Raw genomic sequence first — 18,755 nt, 5'->3', positions numbered from 1 at the left:
GAGACTAGTAAGGATAGAGATGACAGTCTTAAATGTTGTGGTAAAAGTGCTTAGTGAAGTCACTTCTTGTAACACAGGATTTAATGATGACCTGATAAAACGATCAAGTAACATTTTTAAACCTCACCCCTAGAAAAAGAAATCCTTTTCCACACATCTCACGGTGAAGTCGTGGCACTGACAGGCACGGCACATAGTGGCCACCATAGCTCCTGAAAGGAGATAGTTACATTCACGGAAGAAAAGTCCTTCAAGGTCCAAATGAAACCGCTACCTCCAAAAGTCAAATTAAATTGTCTCTGAACACATTATGGTCATGTGTGCACAGAACTATAAAACAATCCTTAGAACCTGATCCATAATTCAGGGATTAATTACACAGGGCTTCTTCATCTGCACAGCATCTGATGCCAGCTTACAAAAGAAACTTGGAAATTACACATTTTTGGCTAAAAATTCTGCAGAAATAAATACTACCTATAACCAAAAAGGTATAATTTTATACAGTGCTTCACCTGCCAGGTAGTCTCACTAAGACTTGTTTAAATGCAGATCAGTTCAGCTTAAAAGAGGGAATTTCTAGTGGCACAGCTGACATAAACCAGTCTATTCAGATTAGGAAGTCATTAGGCAGCTAACAGGATACATGTATTTTTGCGCCTGTCTACTCATGTAAAGGTCAGACTGCAAAATCAGCATAGAAAAATTAGACAGGACTCAGAATACTGAGGGCATTTGAGGGGGCTTGATGCTGGGGTTGACATAATACTGCTTTCAAGTTTAATTTTGCCATGGTTAAAACCAAGCTCCAGCTCTTTTTGCCTGACTCATGCACTAACTTCCTAAGATAATAGAGAAACTTGGTGTGAGTGAGTTTACAAAAGATTCTGACAATTTCTTAGCTGTTCTTTTGCCTTTCAAACAAGATGATGAGATATGATATCAGATAGTATGTGAAGCAACACATTAATAAGTCACAGAAAAAGCGATGAAAGTATTTTTACATTCTTTCAGAATACATGATATGAAAAAGCAACAAGTTAGAAATGGACACCAGGAAATACCTTGCCCAGGACATAAATTACCTCAGGAGATTTCTAAGGCCGGTATGAGGATTAAAAGAAAATTTAGAGCTGAGTGTTATTAGCAGAATGAATGATTCTTCACCAATTAACAAAGTACATTAAGATACTACAGTACTTCTGTCAGTATTTTGTGGTCTATGATTTATTTTTAAATAAATGGAAATAATAATTCTGATGATAATTAATTTTGTGAGGACTGAGCATGACATGAACCAACCATAGAAAACTGCAACTCACAGATCTCGCTACCCCTTAGATTCAGTAGCTGGGTATACAAATGTCGGTTGCTAAGATTTTTAATACCACAGAGCATAGGGGATTTGTCAATTCATGTGCAAGACTCAGCACCTCCCAGAAATGAGCTTTAAAAACCCAGAGTTGAGCTGCAGATGAGAATTATTTTATCTCCTTGCTTGTGAAGCACTACATTATCCCCAAATACTTGATCCCTTGAGATTCAACTCATTTATGTTCCATCATCTGTGGTATTTCTAATTGAATTGATTTCCACAGATTTTCCACTAATTAAGTACAAATAAATCATACAGCCTTTCTGAGTGCTGGGAGACATAATTCTCATATGGAATATCTCTCTGAGAGGATATTCTAAAATACCAAAATACAATCTATCTCAAATCAGGATAAAATGGGCAATTTTTTTTTTTTCTTTTGGTAGATTTTGTAATATGAATGTTGACTATTTATCACTTACATACAAACACTTAAATATTAATTTAGAATGGATTGCTTCTATAATTTCCCCTTCAGAATGTTTATGAGGTCATATGTTTCCTTGAAATGATTCTATTTCATTAAAAATCATTCTATAAGAAAATAATTGATCTGATATATGAACATTATGGCTATTATTTACATTTATCAATATTAAAGGTGGTATTTCTTGACAAGATTTAAAACTGAGGCTCTAATTATTTACGTCAATATAAGTTCCTATGTCATATTTGTAGAACGAGTATTCTTTGCTTACAATTTATTCAGATGTCAGTGTAGGGCAGTCACACCCTGCTTCCCTAAGTTCTTTCTGCAATTTCATAGGGTTGTCCTATTCCTCTGGAACTCCTAATCTAAAAGATAGTAGATTTAGGAATCATTAGTTTTCTGGTGGTTTTCACATCTACTTTTCTCTGCAGCTATTAAAACCCTACTCAAAGTAGTCTCCAAAGATTTGTGTGAGAATTTTATGCACCTCTTCCACAAATCAGTGTTTGGGGACACATATATTGGGTAACAACTTCCAGGACTCTTCACAGAAGCTTTAGGCACTTGAACTAAAGAGGGAAGCTCTGCTAGGCGAAGATCTGAATCACCTTCTGCTCTCTGCTATCTAGAGAGTGAGCCCTGGCTCTGAATCTAGAGTAACCTTTTGAATTAGGCATTTTGGTTTGCTGCTTCAAATCAAGCAGAACGAACCCAGGCCTTAAGACTTAGAGAACCAGTAGGAGCAGACAGGAAAAATAACCATGTTTTTACAGCCAACTGTTACATTTTTGCACAACTTTTCAAAACACAGCTTTGCAAATTGTGCCTGCTTGGCTTTCATGCTGGTTACCTACTTAGTCACTGTTTAAAAATACAGCTCTTCAAAGACAATATATGAGATCCAAATCCTGACCTATGAAACTCAATATAGTGGTACTGATGACCTTGAAAGTAGGTTTATTTACATCAGTTAAGGTCTGACCTTATCCAGTGGAGCAACATTATAAAAAATCTCATTTTAATAAATCTCAGATCTTATGCTGAATATAATTTCAGAAATAAAAGCTATAGTCACCCTTATTCCATGAACAATACTCCTTCTTCCCACCTGCTGCAAAGTATATTGTTCATTAAATCCTTCTGTCACTTTGGGCCTTCAGAACCATCTACTGATTCTAGCCATTAAAGAAATGATACTGTGTCTGTGTATTATTTAGAAACATCCTCACATCTGTGAAATCTTAATTCATTTTATGTAGTCCAAACTATATAACACTTTTTTCCCCCAAATATTTACATTTTTCTCTGCCTTTTTGTCCAATTCTGTTTGAACTCCTTTTTCAGTGCACATTGTAGACAGTACTTTATGTCTCACCACAACCCTCAAACATCTGTTTCCAAAACTCAGTTTGATTAAACATAGTAGTTTTGTTGTGTTAATCATTATTTTGGTATTCTTCTCCCCACTCTAGCTATCTATTAGCATAAAACACAGTAATTACCAATAACTCACATTTGTGACAGTGTTGACAAGCCAGATATTCTTGGCTGGGTAAGGGGAAGCAGATGTAACACATTTTTTCCTTCTATGATCTGTAGTAGGTATTACGCATTGTCCTGGTTTCAGCTGGGATAGAGTTAATTGTTTTCCTAGTAGCTGGTACAGTGCTATGTTTTTGAGTTAGGTATGAGAAGAATGTTGATAACACTGATGTTTTCAGTTGTTGCCAAGTAGTGTCTAGACTAAGTCAAGGATTTTTCAGCTTCTGATGCTGATACTGAAAAGCCAGTCGAAGAAACTCTCTAAGACTCATTTTGGAGTTTTAGAAAGCAGGCATTCTTTATTGCAGCGCTGGATGCATGGGGGATAATTCCACCTAGCGTGCATGCCACAGCTTTAGCACAAACAGGTTATATAGAATAACTAATTGCATATACATAAAAATGATTGCAACTGATTGTCTTAGTACTGCCTACATCCGATCACGCGCAATGAAGGATCCATTTGAGTCGAAGGGCTGCTTTTGCCGCCACCAACCCATTTGAAGTTCTTGCTGGCTGTCCTTGAAGTCTTTATTCTTGTCTTTGTTCTTTGATCTTGAAGCTTAATGCAGTTTCAATCACATGTGGTCAGTTTCACCATTGTTCTCATCTAGTGTACAGGAACATCTAGTCATTAAGAGCAAAGAACTGCAAAACTTAAGAATAATTACTAGTTAATCACTTGACTAGACTTTGTAATTATCTCCCTGGTAACCCTTTATCTATTGCTTCAACCATAATGTTAATATATGATCATTTATCAAATCTCACTTGCACAGTCACCTAGCAGCAAACCAGTTTTAATAGAAGGTACAAAATATTAAAACCGTAAAAGTTTGAACAAACCACATGAAATGTATGGACATATGCTATCAATGACCAGCCAGCAAGAAGGCTGGAGGAACACAAGAAGTTGGGAGGGGACACAGCTGGGGCAGCTGACCCAAAGTGACCAATGGGGTATTCCATACCATGTGATGTCATGCCCAGTATATAAAATGGGGGGAGTGGGGGTGGGGAGGATTGCCACTTGGGGACTAACTGGGCATCGATCGGCAGGTGATGAGCAATTGCACTGTGCATCATTTGTCTATTCCAATCCTTTTATTATTATTACTGTCATTTTATTAGTGTTATCATTATCATTATTAGTTTCTTCTTTTCTGTTCTATTAAACCGTTCTTATCTCAACCCATGAGTTTTACTTCTTTTCCCGATTTTCTCCCCCATCCCACTGGGTGTGGGGGGAGTGAGTGAGTAGCTGCGCGGTGATTAGTTGCTGGCTGGTGTTAATCCATGGCACACATATGCATTATTCTTTGCCTCAGCCAGATGCTCTCCTTTGTGGGGAAAAAAAAAAAAAATTAAAATATGTTTTTTACCACTCTACCTTTTGTGAATTCAGAGTAGAATCACATCTGTGGACAGAATTGAGCTATATTTTTCAGAAGAATCAAAGCAATAAAGGATTCTAATCCCTAATTTTCAGAAGTGATTTAAGGACATGGTTTTTTGGAGGCATTAATTTACTCTGAGATGCAGAAACTCACTTGATTGGATTTATGGGAGCATGCAAGGAGGTCAGGTGTTGAACTACCAATGAGATTTGAAATTTTAATTATTTATATGCAGTCTGAACCATTATTAAAGCAAGAACTTGTGTGCACTTATAAATCCAACTTGATACTAATCTGACTCGTAGGATGGCAAAATACATTCAAATACCTGACCCTTTATAGGTGAAAGCCTGGAGAACACTACTAACTTGTGCTATCAAAAGTTGGTCTTTGTTACTATTGGTTTACATTAATCTAAGCTCAAATGTGATGTTAGCCAGCAACTAAAATGATCTCACCAACATCTCAAGGCCAAAAACCTGCTAGCAAAATGTCAAGGTAAATACATAGCAATGTTGTAATTGCAGGCTCTAAGCCCACATGTAACATGGGCCGTATGTTTTGCTTACACAACACAGTACATCCTGCACTAGCATATACAGTCAAGTGTGCATATGCTATGATGGTGCTGGGGTCCCCACAGGTGAAACATGACAGAGGCTTGGTTGGATGGAGTTTATGATGCAGACATGACCTACATTTCCTCTGAAAGATTATAAGACTTTGGCACCATAATGCTTAAAATTGTGCTAAAATTGGGACTTGCATCTCCTTCTGAAAACTGTACCCTTATGCTAGGCAATCTGGGAAAAATTTTTGCAGAACCTCCAATTCAGTTTATAATTAATAATACTAAAATCACAGAAAAATTTAAAACTATGGCTTGCAGCAGGAAAGAGCTTCCTTTAGAAGAAGAAAAAGACAAATAAAAAAATAAACTCTGAATATGCATTTATGTTCTGACAAAAGCCAGAAAGCCCTCTATGCACAACCCTGTATATGTGAACCTTTCATCATTACCTGCTATCACGGCATTTCCCTTCTGAGCTCCCTAGTGCCACATCCCAGCAAAATCACAGTCAGAGGGGACAAGTACCATATTTTTCTGGGATCATTTTCTGTTCAGTTGTATCAGACCTGAAGCAATATTAGCAATTAGGGTTCAAAGTCAGCCATGAGTTGCTCACACAATTCAATAGCATTGCAGTGTACAGAGCTTTAAAAGTTTTGATGACTGCATGTTTTTTGTTGACTTTCTAAATTTGGAAATATTAATTATTGTCCTGATCCAATGTCGGGGAAGGTTTCGATATGATCCCAAGAGCGAGATTAAGACACAAACGAGGTCAAATGCCATATACCCAAAAGAGTTTTTATTAGCAAAAGTATCAAAAGTAGAAAATAGGAGCAATAGGATAGAATGGAAGAAAAGGCAGAAATCAAGCAAGCAGTTGGGATAGAGTTGCAAGGATAGTCACCACCATGGATCCAGCGGTGTCCCATTGGTCCTCAGTCTTCAATTCTTCAGTGGTGGGTGCCCCCCACAGCTTGTCTCCACGGTTTTTTTTATAGGGCATATGTCAATGATGTCATGCACTGTTCACGCACTGCAGGTTTCATCGACCTACCCATGATCAACACCAGAAACCAGTATCTTATCTCAAAGACTACAGTTTCCAGGAGCATGGTAGTTCCACATTCTTGCATGCTTTGTTGGCTCTAGCTCTGTTTCCTCCCCTGGATGCCTCAATGGCCTGGTAATCGTCCTTATGGACAGAGGAGTGTCCTGCTTAAACAGGCTATCTTATAGACAAAGGGCTCGAGATAAGCAGTTCACAGTTCCTTGAAATGAATGGCTTGAGATGACAGTCCGGTTCCTCACACCTAACAATCTTTGAGACAAACAGCTCGAGATAACAATTCACTCTCTTATAATTATGAAAGAGCTTGGTAGAATAGAATTACAGAATATCTCGAGTTGGAAGGGATCCATAAGGATCATTGAGTCCAATCCCCTGCTCCTCCTGGGACTGCCTAAATCTAAACCATTTGACTATGTCATCCAGATGCTCCTTGAACTCAGACAGGCTTGGTGCTGTGACCACTTCCCTGGGGAGCCTGTTCCAGTGACCGGCCACCCTCTCAGTGAAGAATCTTTTCCTAATGTCCAATCTGAACTTCCCCTGATGCAGCTTCATTCCATTTCCTCGTGTCCTATCGCTGGTCACCAGAGAGAAGAGATCTGCACCTCTCTCTCCACTTGAGGAAGTTGTAGACTGCGGTGAGGTCACCCCTCAGCCTTCTCTTCTCCAAGCTGAACAAACCTAGTGACGTCAGCTGCTCCTCATAAGTCTTGCCTTCGAGACCTTTCACCATCTTGGTTGCCCTCCTGTGGACACACTCTGATAGTTTGATGTCCTTATATTGAGGTGCCCAAAACTGCACACAGTACTCGAGGTGGGGCCACACCAGTGCAGAGTGGGACAGTCACCACCCTCAACCAGCTAGCTATGCTGTGCTTGATGCACCCCAGGACACGGTTGGCCCTTTTGGCTGCGAGGGCACACTGTTGACTCATACTCAACTTGCCATTGACCCAAACTCCCAGATCTCTTTCTGCGTGGCTGCTCTCCAGCCTCTCGTCTGCCAGTTTGTATGTATAACCAGGACTACCCTGTCCCAGGTGCAGAATCTGGAACTTACTCTTGTTAAGTTTTGTACGGTTGGCGATTGCCCAGCTCTCTAGTCTATCCAGAGCTCTCCGTAAGGCCTCTCTACCCTTGAGGCAGTCTACAGCTCCTCCTAATTTAGTATCATTGGCAAACTTACTTAATGTACATTCAAGTCCTGTGTCCAGATTCATTATAAAAGCATTGAAGAGCACTGGCCCTAAAATTGAGCCCTGGGGAGCCCCACTGGTGACTGGCTGTGAAACGGGGAGCCAAAGGAACCTTTGTAGATATAGTAGATATATGGATGTAGATAAGAACTGTTTAATAATTATCTAGCTTATAATGAAGTTAAAGAAATTTCAGTAGAGGTAGACATGGCCCAAGAGGCTGAGAAGTGGTGCTTAACATTTGCATTGTTGGCCCAAGGGGATGAGAAGTGATGCTTAATGTTTGCATTGTTGAGGCTGGCTGGGGCAGGAGATAGTCCCTGATAAGAAGCAGCAGACGACCCCAAAAACCAGCCAAGACCGGCCTTGTGACTTTTGGAACTAATTTTAATACGAAGCGGGGATAGATCATGCCTATGTATAGGCGTATTGCGAAACTCCATGTATATGTAACACTTGACTGTATAAATTTGAAGCGAACTGCCGAGTCAGGTGCGCACGACTTTGGTGGGACTACCCCCCGTGCTGCCCAGCGCTGAATAAACATACCTACTTTACAATCTCACTGATTGTGGAGTCTGTTTCCGCACGTCAATTTGGCGAGCCAGGCAGGAGACTCTCTGCTCGGCTGCGGGACCAACTGCGGAGCGGACACCCCTAGGTGCGTCCTGAGCACTTTCCTCAGAGGAGCCTCCGCTGCCAGCCGCTCACTGCGGGAGCAGACAACAACCTCCTGAAGCTGCGGACCAAACAGTATGTTTCACAAAGGGAGCCTGTAAAGGTACAGGCCAGGGCAGCTGGTAAATTGCGCAGAGACGTCTAGCGTGCAGCGTAGTCCCTGTATGGGAGGAGGGTACCCTGTATGGTAACAAGGGGGCATTTGCTGACCGATAGAGCAGCCGCCAGCTATCTTGGGGGTAGATCAAGCAAATCTGGGGTGACCGCTGCATCCCAGTATCGGGAGCCAGGATGGACCTGTCGATGACTTGTATATAAGAGGCAGGAGAAGGGTAAGCGCACCCCCTCGCAATTGCGCTTGATACATTTTTGCAGCTGCTGAATGGATGTCAACTGGAGCGATGATTGTATGATGTGAATGTTTGGAAATTTAATGTTAAAGATTTTGTGTGAGTATGTGAAAATGTTATGTTGAGATTTATATGTGTATATATGCTTGTTAATGTGTAAATGTCTAAAACTGTGGATTGAATGTTTGAGTAAAAGACGCAGCTCAGCTGCGGAGCGTGTGTAGAGTTCTGATCCATAGTTTTGTAACTCCACAAGGGGTACGGCCGGAGACAAAAAAGTGTGACTCCCTGATGATGTGGAACTTGAATTTACTTGTTAGCATTGTAATTGTAAGTTTGAGTTTGATTATCTTAATCATTTTGTGGTGTTGGTATAAGAAAGTCCCTATATGGTGCATCCCATAAATGTGGGTATTTGAATGGTGTCTTTTACATCCAGGAAATGAGTGTATGCCCTCATATGTCCCGGAATGTGTGTGGTGTAAACAGAGGTTGCAAATAGATTGTGGAGGGGATATTGAATGCCCTGAGTGTCGGGTTTGGACTCCCTGGGATAAGAGGGGACGGGCTACATATAGAGTTGAGATTGTTTGTGGTTGGAAAGATAGCCAAAATAGTGAAATTGGTGTGTGGAAAGGAAAATTTAATCCCGGAAATTCAGGACGAGTGGGAGGAAGAAGCAGGGAGCCATCTGGAGACGTGAGCCGACTAACAACTGGACACCGATACGGTTAAGGTTGTTCTCCTCTTTAATTGTACAACACTCAGTTATGTGTTGTTTCTATTTCCTATCACGCGTAAGCCATTTGTTGATTGGTTAGCATGTGTCGTTCACGCGCCTAAACAATAATCTAATTGGATAAGTTCTGATCACGCGAATGGTCCCTCCAATTGCATCTTGTTGCCAGTCACGTATACTCGACCTTGTTATACTTTTTATGCTTGCTTTGCAGTTTCATTTCTTCCCCATGTCATATTATCTTGAACAGTTTCGGTGCAGTTTCGTTTTCCCATATTCCCTTCATCACTTAGAGTCTGTTCGCTGTTATCAGTCCTGGATTGTCCAAACCCTGCAGTATTATTCCATGACCGTTTTCTGCAAGAAATTCCTCTACAGGAGGAAAACTGGGAGAAGACTATAAAAAGGTGTAAGAAACGATTTGCATGGAAGCTTATTAAAAGGAGAAGTTATAAAATGGGAAAAAATTAAGGGGGAATATTGAGGAAGAGTCCTCTAGGTTGTGTAATTGCCCACTGGAAAGATATTGTTGGGACCGGAGGTACAGAAAATAAAAAGAACCTTATTAAATATTGCAATCAATGATGGCTGTTGTATAAGTTAGAAGGTGATGCTAAGTGGCCACTTAATGGGTCAATAGATTATAGTACTCTATTACAACTAATGCTGTTTTTAAGGAGAGAAGGAAAATGTGATGAGGTTTCGTATGCAGACATGTTTTTCACCCTCCGAAACCATCCGGAGTGGCAAAGGGACTGTGGAATGGTACCCCCACACGACCCCATGGTGCTTGCACTTGAGCAAGAAAACAACAAGGAGCTTAGAGGTAAACTGAGGCGGTGCTGTTCGGCATGTAGTATTGGACAAAGATGTACTAAGACAAATAAAATCCATCAGGCACCAGAACAAGATCTAACTGATTTGTTTAAGTCTCCCCCTCGACCACAGGAACAGGATGCAGACTCGGATAGAACTCCAACCCCCCCTGGATAGCCCTGTATCTTCCCGTACTAGGAAGAAAACTACCTCAACAGCTTTACAAGCACCTCTCCGAGAGGCGGTGAGGCCGGATGGTGGGACGATGTTAATCAAAGTACCCTTTTCTACTGCTGACCTAGGGAAATGGAAAAAGGTTGCAAAAGATTATAGGAGTGATCCGGTAAGTGTAACTAAACATTTCCAATTTATTGTAAAACAGCATAACCCTGATTGGAAGGATATACAGCTATTATTGGAATATATGACTGAGACAGAGAAACAGCTGATTTTAAAAACAGCAGGGAACCTAGCTGAAGATCATTATAAGATCACAGGAGGGGACATTAAGGAATATTTCCCTCTCCAAGACCCAAAGTGGGATGTTAATAGATCTGCACATATGGAAAGATTGCAGGGGTATCAGGATTGGATTGCAAAAGGAATGGAGAGGGCAATCCCCAAAACTATAAATTGGTCAGCTTTATATGCAGTCAAACAGAGTCCTTCCAAGTCTCCATCTGAATTCCTGGATCGATTGAGGGATGTAATGCGCCGCAGCACACCGCTGGATCCTGGGTCAGAGGTAGGAATACAACAATTGGTCTCCCTGTTTTTGGGTCAATCTACAGGGGATATAAGGTACAAACTTCAGAAATTATGCCCTACAGAGGGTAGGAATTTAAAATATTATTGGATGAAGCATGGAGAGTACTTAGTAACAGAGAAGAAGGATATAAGCAAGGGCAAAGGAAATTAATGGCTGTTATCCAGGAAGAAAGAGGAAGAGGGCCTAGATGAGACTTGCCCCGACTGGACAAGGATCAATGTGCTTTGTGTAAGAAATTTGGTCATTGGAAAAAGGAATGCCCAAAGAGCAAGAAAGAGGATCAGAGGGCTCAAACAGGAAGAACGGTCGCCCATGTGAAGGGAGATTGACGGGAACCTGGGGAATCTACCCTAGCGGATCCACTGGTTATAATTAAGCTAGGGAAAACACAACAAGAGGTAGAATTTTTGGTAGATACGGGGGCAACATACTCGGTTCTGAACCAAGCCTTGATGCCCCTGGGAGATGATTATGTGAAAGGAGCGACTGGCCAAAGTGAAAAGGCATATTTTTGTAAACCTTTAGAATATAAATTAGGAAAACAGTGGGGCATTCATAAATTTTTATATATGCCCAACTCCCCAAAGGCACTTTTGGGAAGGGACTTGTTGGAACAATTGGGAGCAAAAATTGTATTCGAGAAGGGAGAAATTACTCTGGAGGTAAAAGATCAGCAATATATTCAAATATTGAGCCTAACCTTAACCAGTCTCCCCCTAGAAGGAAGCATTAATGAGGACATCTTAAACCAAGTGTACCCGGGGGTATGGGCTACCAATACACCTGGAAGAGCGAAAAGTGCTCCACCTGTTGAAGTTAGGATCAAGGAAAGCCGAAAGCCAGTAAGAATTAAACAATATCCCCTAAAGAAGGAAGACAGAGAAGGAATCCAGCCGGTGATAGAAAAATTTTTGCAGTTGGGATTACTAAAAGAGTGTGAGTCTGAATTCAATACCCCTATATTACCTGTTCGGAAGCCCGTTGGGTCATATCGGGTGGTCCAAGACTTACGGGCGGTGAATAAGATAACTGAAGATCTTTACCCGGTAGTGGCGAACCCATATACCCTGTTGACCGTATTAACACTGAATTGACTTGGTTTACTGTTTTAGATTTGAAGGATGCTTTCTTTTGCCTCCCTCTCCATGAGACCAGCCAAAAATTATTTGCATTTGAATGGGAAAACCCCAAGAGTGGTCGAAAGACCCAGCTCACTTGGACGGTGTTGCCACAAGGATTTAAGAACAGTCCTACCATTTTCGGCAATCAGCTTGCGAAAGACTTAGAATCCTGGGAAACCCCGTCTGAGGAGGGAAAGCTGTTGCAGTATGTGGATGATATCCTGATCGCCACCAAGACAGAGAAAGATTGTATAATATGGACGGTGAGTCTGTTGAATTTCCTGGGACTTCAAGGGTACCGGGTATCCAAAAAGAAGGCACAGGTAATGCAACGCAAAGTGAATTATTTGGGCTATGAAATTAGTGCCGGACAAGGAACTTTGGGACAGGCCCGTAAAGAGGCAATATGCCAAACTCAGAGACCTCAGACAGTGAAAGAGTTACGGACTTTTCTGGGAATGACGGGGTGGTGCCGATTGTGGATCTATAATTATGGATTGCTTGTTAAACCACTGTGTGCGCTGACAGCCACTAAGCAGAAACACCTTGAGTGGAACAAGGAGACCGAACGAGCCTTTGAGCTACTGAAAAAGGCTTTGATGTCAGCCCCGGTCTTAGGACTCCCAGATGTAAGCCATTTCTTCTTTACTCCCACGAGAAGCAGGGCATTGCCCTGGGAATATTAGCACAACACCTAGGCCCATATCGACGGGCAGTTGCCTACCTCTCTAAGCAGTTAGACACGACTGCAAAAGGCTGGCCTGGATGCCTGCGGGTGGTTGCAGCTGTAATACTGAACGTACAGGAAGCCCGAAAGTTTACTCTGGGCCAGAAAATGACTGTTTTGGTGTCTCATACAGTATCAACAGTACTGGAAGCAAAGGGTGGACATTGGCTCTCTCCACAAAGATCCCTGAGATATCAAGCTATATTAGTAGAGCAGGATGATGTGGAGATTGTAGTCACTAACATTGTCAACCCAGCTTCTTTTCTCAGCGGGAACACAGGAGAACCGGTACATCATGACTGTTTAGAAACCATCGAAGCAACATACACAAGCCGCCCAGGCCTGAAAGACAGCCCCATGGAAAATGGGGAAACTTGGTTCACAGATGGAAGCAGTTATGTCCTAAATGGTAATCGACATGCAGGATATGCCATCACCACCAGCCAAGAGGTAATAGAATCAGGGGCTTTGCCCATGAACACCTCCGCACAGAAGGCAGAAATAATTGCTCTAACCCGCGCCCTGGAATTGGCCCAGGGCAAAGTTGTGAACATTTATACAGACTCAAGATATGCCTTTGGAGTTGTACACGCACATGGAGCAATTTGGAAGGAGAGAGGACTATTGAACTCCCAGGGGAAAAATATCAAACACGCAGAAGAAATTCTGAAGTTACTGGAAGCTGTCCAGCTCCCTGAGAAAGCGGCAATTATGCATATTAAGGCACACCAGAAAGTGAGATCAGATTTGGAAAAAGGGAATGAACTGGTGGGGAGAGAGAGAGAGGCAAAACAAGTGGCCAAAACAAAGGTAAAAATAGAAGGAGCTTTAATTCCTGATAGACAAATGTCCCTAAAAGGTAAGCCAGAATATACCAGGGAAGATCAGAAGCTTATTACAGATTTAGAAGGGTCATATAATGAAGAGGGGTGGGCTCATACCCCACAGGGAAAACTAATCATTCCCTCTTGTTTACTGTGGCATTTGATACAGGAGGAGCATAGGAAAAGACATTGGGGGACAGAGGCTCTGTATAAACATTTGATAAGAGAAATTGTGGCTAGAAATTTATATACCACGGTGAGACAGGTGACTCAATAATTCGATCTTTGCCTTCAGACTAATCCTAAGAATACCCCCAAACTAGAAATGGGCCAGATTGGAAAAGGCAATGGGCCTGGACAACAATGGCAAATTGATTTTACAGAACTTCCAAGAAAAGGGGGGTATTGATACTTATTGGTATTAACTGATACCTTTTCAGGTTGGCCAGAAGTATTCCCAACAAGAACAGCTAAAGCTCAGGAGGTAACTAAAATATTAGTGCAAGAGATAATACCACGCTTTGGGGTTCCAGCAACCATGTCCTCTGACAGAGGACCACATTTTGTCTCAAAAGTGGTACAACAAATTCGCCACCATTTGGGTATAGATTGGCAGCTTCATACTGCATATCACCCCCAGTCAAGTGGTCAAGTGGAAAAAATGAACCACTTAATCAAACAGTAAATTGTGAAATTAGGACAAGAAGCAAATCTGACATGGCCTCAGTCTCTCCCTTTAGCCCTTCTGTGTATACGAACAAGACCAAGGGCGAAAGAAGGACTGAGCCCTTTTGAAATGTTGTATGGACGACCCTATGAAATACAGAAAGGGGTGTCTGTGCAAGCTGGGGATGAAATTGTGACCTCTTACATGATAGCACTGAGTAAGCAGCTCAATAAAATCAGGAAGCATGTGGCTGGGACTCGAAGGAGAGGTTTGGATGAACCTGTACATAATATACAACCTGGGGATTATGTATATATAAAATCTCTTACAGAAAAAACCCTAAAGCCACAGTGGGAGGGACCATTCCAAGTACTACTCACCTCCTTTACTGCAATCAGAATCAAGGAACAAGACGCTTGGATTCATCATACCAGGGTGAAAAAGACACCCAAAACTCCATGGAAAGTCACCACAAAACCCGATGGACATTTAGTTTTTATGCAGTAATATGGGGAGTTGTAGGGACTCTGTGTAAGGCGTGGGATGAAAACCTGTTTGTCAGATATAACCAGGAGCTAGCAAAGGATGTTAATGTATCAAGCTGTTGGATGTGTACCTTAATACCCAGACAAGGAGAAACCTTCCTGTTTATTGGTGTCCCCCTCAGAACAAACAGCTCTGAAATACTATTGAATAGAACTGCCAACTATACTTGTTTATACAGAAATGGTTCCAGAACTATAGTGAAGTATAAACTTGATCTGGATAGCAGAGACCCACATAATAATGATCAATACAATTGGTCTTGGAGATTAAAAGACATGGAAAAAGGCAGAGGGGGAGACCCCATAATGATGCGCCCCCATTATGTCAACACTTCTAGTTTTCTTGGGACACTGAATGGAACTTGCTTTCAATGTAATGAATCACTCTCTACAGGGATAGCTAATACAGGATGGGAAATCTAACAGGGAGTTGTTATCTTCCTCTTCCTCACGAGCCGTCCAATTGTAATCTCCCTGACGGGCGTTGGTACCTTTGTGCAAACGGGGAGGCACATAAGAGTTTACCTATCGATTGGTGGGGAGAATGCACAGAAGGAATAATAATCCCACAAACACTCCCTATCTTAGGAAAATTACAGGGAATATTCCGATCCCCATGGCACCACATGAGGACTAAAAGAACCTCTAACCCTCTTATAGAACGAGGTACCACATTCCACAGTGTGGTATGATGGCTTTTCCCAATGCTTGGAGTATCTGAAAAAGCAGTAGTCAATGTATCAGCGGTGGTTGAGACTTTAGCCAATACTACTGCTGATGCTCTAGGAAAATTACAAGCCAAAATTGATTCCTTGGCAAAGATAACAATACAAAATCGCCTTGCATTAGATATGTTAACCTCAAAGGAAGGGTGTGTGTGCATACTTATAAATCAAAGCTGTTGTGCTTATTTAAATGAAAAACAGCAAGTAGAGACAGATATTGAAAAGATTTGGGAAATTTCTAAGGAGTTACATCTTATCACTATGGATGACACATCATGGGGATTTTCTGAGATATGGGAAAAACTAACTTCCTGGTTGCCAAATTTAACATGGCCAAAACAACTGTTTGTGACAGCAATAGTAATCATTTTTCTGCTCATAATCCTTTGTACAACAATTCGATGCAGCTTATAATGTTTCCAAAGCACAGGAGATTCCTACAGTGAATGTAAAAAGAATCAGTTGCAACAAAAACTCCAGTCCAATAAATATTTTAAAAGAATGCTAGATAGGGAAACAATGCATTAGAAATATTAGAGTTGGATATAGTAAAAGAATTTACTATTTTCTAGAAAAGGGGGGACTGAAACAGGGAGCCAAAGGAACCTTAGTAGATATAGTAGATATATGGATGTAGATAAGAACTGTTTAATAATTATCTAGCTTATAATGAAGTTAAAGAAATTTCAGTAGAGGTGGAGATGGCCCAAGAGGATGAGAAGTGGTGCTTAACATTTGCATTGTTGAGGCTGGCTGGGGCAGGAGATAGTCCCTGATAAGAAGCAGCAGTCGACCCCAAAAACCAGCCAAGACCGGCCTTGTGGCTTTTGGAACTAATTTTAATACGAAGCGGGGATAGATCATGCCTATGTATAGGCGTATTGCGAAACTCCGTGTATATGTAACACTTGACTGTATAAATTTGAAGCGAACTGCCGAGTCAGGTGCGCACGACTTTGGTGGGACTACCCCCCCGTGCTGCCCAGCGCTGAATAAACATACCTACTTTACAATCTCACTGATTGTGGAGTCTTTTTCCGCATGTCAGCCACCAGCCTGATGTAACCCCATTTATTATAACTCTTTGAGCCTGACCCATGAGCCAATTGTTCACCCAATGTATTATGGACTTGTCTAGCTGTATGCTGGACATTTGTCTAGAAGGATGCTGCGAGAGACAGTTATCAAAATCTTTGCTAAAATCCAAACCATCCCACATCTACTGGCTTCCCTTGGCCAGCTAGGTGGGTGACCGTGTTGTGAAAGGAAATTAAGTTACTTAAACAGGACTTTCCCTTCACAAACCTGTGTTAGCTGTGACCAATAGTTACATTGTGTCTCAATTGTTTTTCAATAACTCCCAGAATGATAGTCTCCATAATTTTGCCAGGCACTGAATTGAGACTGACAGCCTGTAATTACCAGGGTCTTGCTTCTTACCCTTCTTGAAAACTGGGACAACATTTGCCAGCTTCCAGTTGATGGGGACCTCTCCATGTTCCCCAAGACCATTGAAAAATAATGGAGAGAGGTCCCACGATAACATCGGCCAGCTCTTTTAGTACACTGGGATGAATCCCACTGGGCCCCATATGCTTATGTGCCTCCAGCGGGAGCAGCAAGTTTTGAACAAGTTCAGAGTTGGCTGGGAGTTTATCCTCCTCCCCAGTCACAGTCTTGCAACACAGGGCTCTGGGGGTCCCAGGGCCCATCATTGGTGTTAAAGACAGAGGTGAAGAAGGCAGTAAACATCTCTGCTTTGTCTATGTCCCTATTTGTGAGGTGACCAACCTTATCAAGTAATGGACCAATGTTATCACCTCTGATCCTCCTCCTTTTGCTGTTAATATATTTTAAAAAGCCCTTTATCTTGGCCTTCACAGTAGTGGCCAGCTTGAGCTCTAATCGAGCTTTGGCCACACAGATTTGGCCCTACAGTCATGAAGAGCATCCCTGTAGTCCTCCCATGTCACCTGTCCTTGCTTCCAATGTCCACACATTTTCCTTTTCCACCTAAGTTCTAGAAGATCCCTGCTCAGCCAAGCAGGCCTTCTGCCCCACTTGCTTTGTAGCTTACTGCTGCTGAGCTAGAATGCCAAAGGCTGGAATGGTACAAACTGAAATAATTTGTTGATTTCTGATAAACAACATGGATTTTTACCAGTTGAAAAGCCTGTCTTAAGAGGTAATGTAAGAGCAGACATTTGTTCAAACAATTGTTAAACATGCTGACTTCATGTTGCTACCTGGATTATTTGTCTGTTCATGGTTTTATTCTCAACAGAGGCAAGCCAGTAGAGCTGAAATTGGAAGCTACACTGTCCTGCCAGGATTTGGGGAATCAACAGCAGTAGGTGGCCATGCCTGTGGTTTCTTGGGGTTTTTTTTTTCAATGACAAAGCTACATGTAGTCTTTAAAATGCAGTATATACACTATCAGCAGGGACTTAATTTTGTTCTGACCTTGGGGCTGACAATTTTTTTTTAAGTGAGCAAAGGAGAAATCTTGAAGATTGATATTGATGTTGGAGACATCATAGAATCATAGAGCAGTTTGGGTTGGAAAGCACCTTAAAGATCATCTAGGTCCAACCCCCCCTGCCATGGGCAGGGACACCTTCCACTAGACCAGGTTGTTCAAAGCCCCATCCAACCTGGCCTTGAACACTTCCAGGGATGGGGCATCCACAGCCTCTCTGGGCAACCTCACACCCTCACAGTGAAGAACTTCTTCCCTAGATCTAATCAAAATCTACTCTCTTTCAGTTTATAAACTTTACCCCTTGTCCTATCACTACATGCCCTTGTAAAAAGTCCTTCTCTGGCTTTCTTGTAGGCCCCTTTCAGGTACTTGAAGGCTGCTATAAGGTCTCCCCAGAGCCTTCTCTTTTCCAGGCTAAACAACCCCAACTCTCTCAGCCTGTCTTCATAGGAGAGGTGCTCCAGGCCTCTCATCATCTTTGTGGTCCACTCCTGGACTCTCTCCAACAGATCCATGTCCCTCATGTTGCGGACCCCAAAGCTGAACACAGTACTGCAGGTGGGGTCTCATGAGAGCAGAGTAGAGGGGGAGAATCATCTCCCTCAACCAGCTGGCCACGCTTCTTTTGATGCAGCCCAGGATATGGTTGGCTTTCTGAGCTGCAAGCGCATACTGCTGGCTCATATTCAGTTTTTCATCCACTAATACCCCCAAGTCCTTCTCTGCAGG

At 42.0% G+C, this 18,755-nt stretch overlaps 1 long non-coding RNA gene across 1 annotated transcript; it reads left to right on the top strand.

Moving 5' to 3' along the window:
* The first annotated feature begins 9,402 nt into the window (after window positions 1-9,402).
* On the top strand, window positions 9,403-17,602 carry LOC121233853. Its single transcript, XR_005934125.1, has 3 exons — window positions 9,403-9,492; window positions 10,220-10,221; window positions 17,592-17,602. It is a non-coding gene; the product is annotated as an uncharacterized LOC121233853 (long non-coding RNA).
* The last annotated feature ends 1,153 nt before the right edge of the window (window positions 17,603-18,755 follow it).

The sequence above is a fragment of the Aquila chrysaetos genome, chromosome 16 (assembly GCF_900496995.4).
Source record: "Aquila chrysaetos chrysaetos chromosome 16, bAquChr1.4, whole genome shotgun sequence".
NCBI classification, from domain to species: domain Eukaryota; kingdom Metazoa; phylum Chordata; class Aves; order Accipitriformes; family Accipitridae; genus Aquila; species Aquila chrysaetos.
This window is presented reverse-complemented; position numbering and strand designations above follow the sequence as displayed.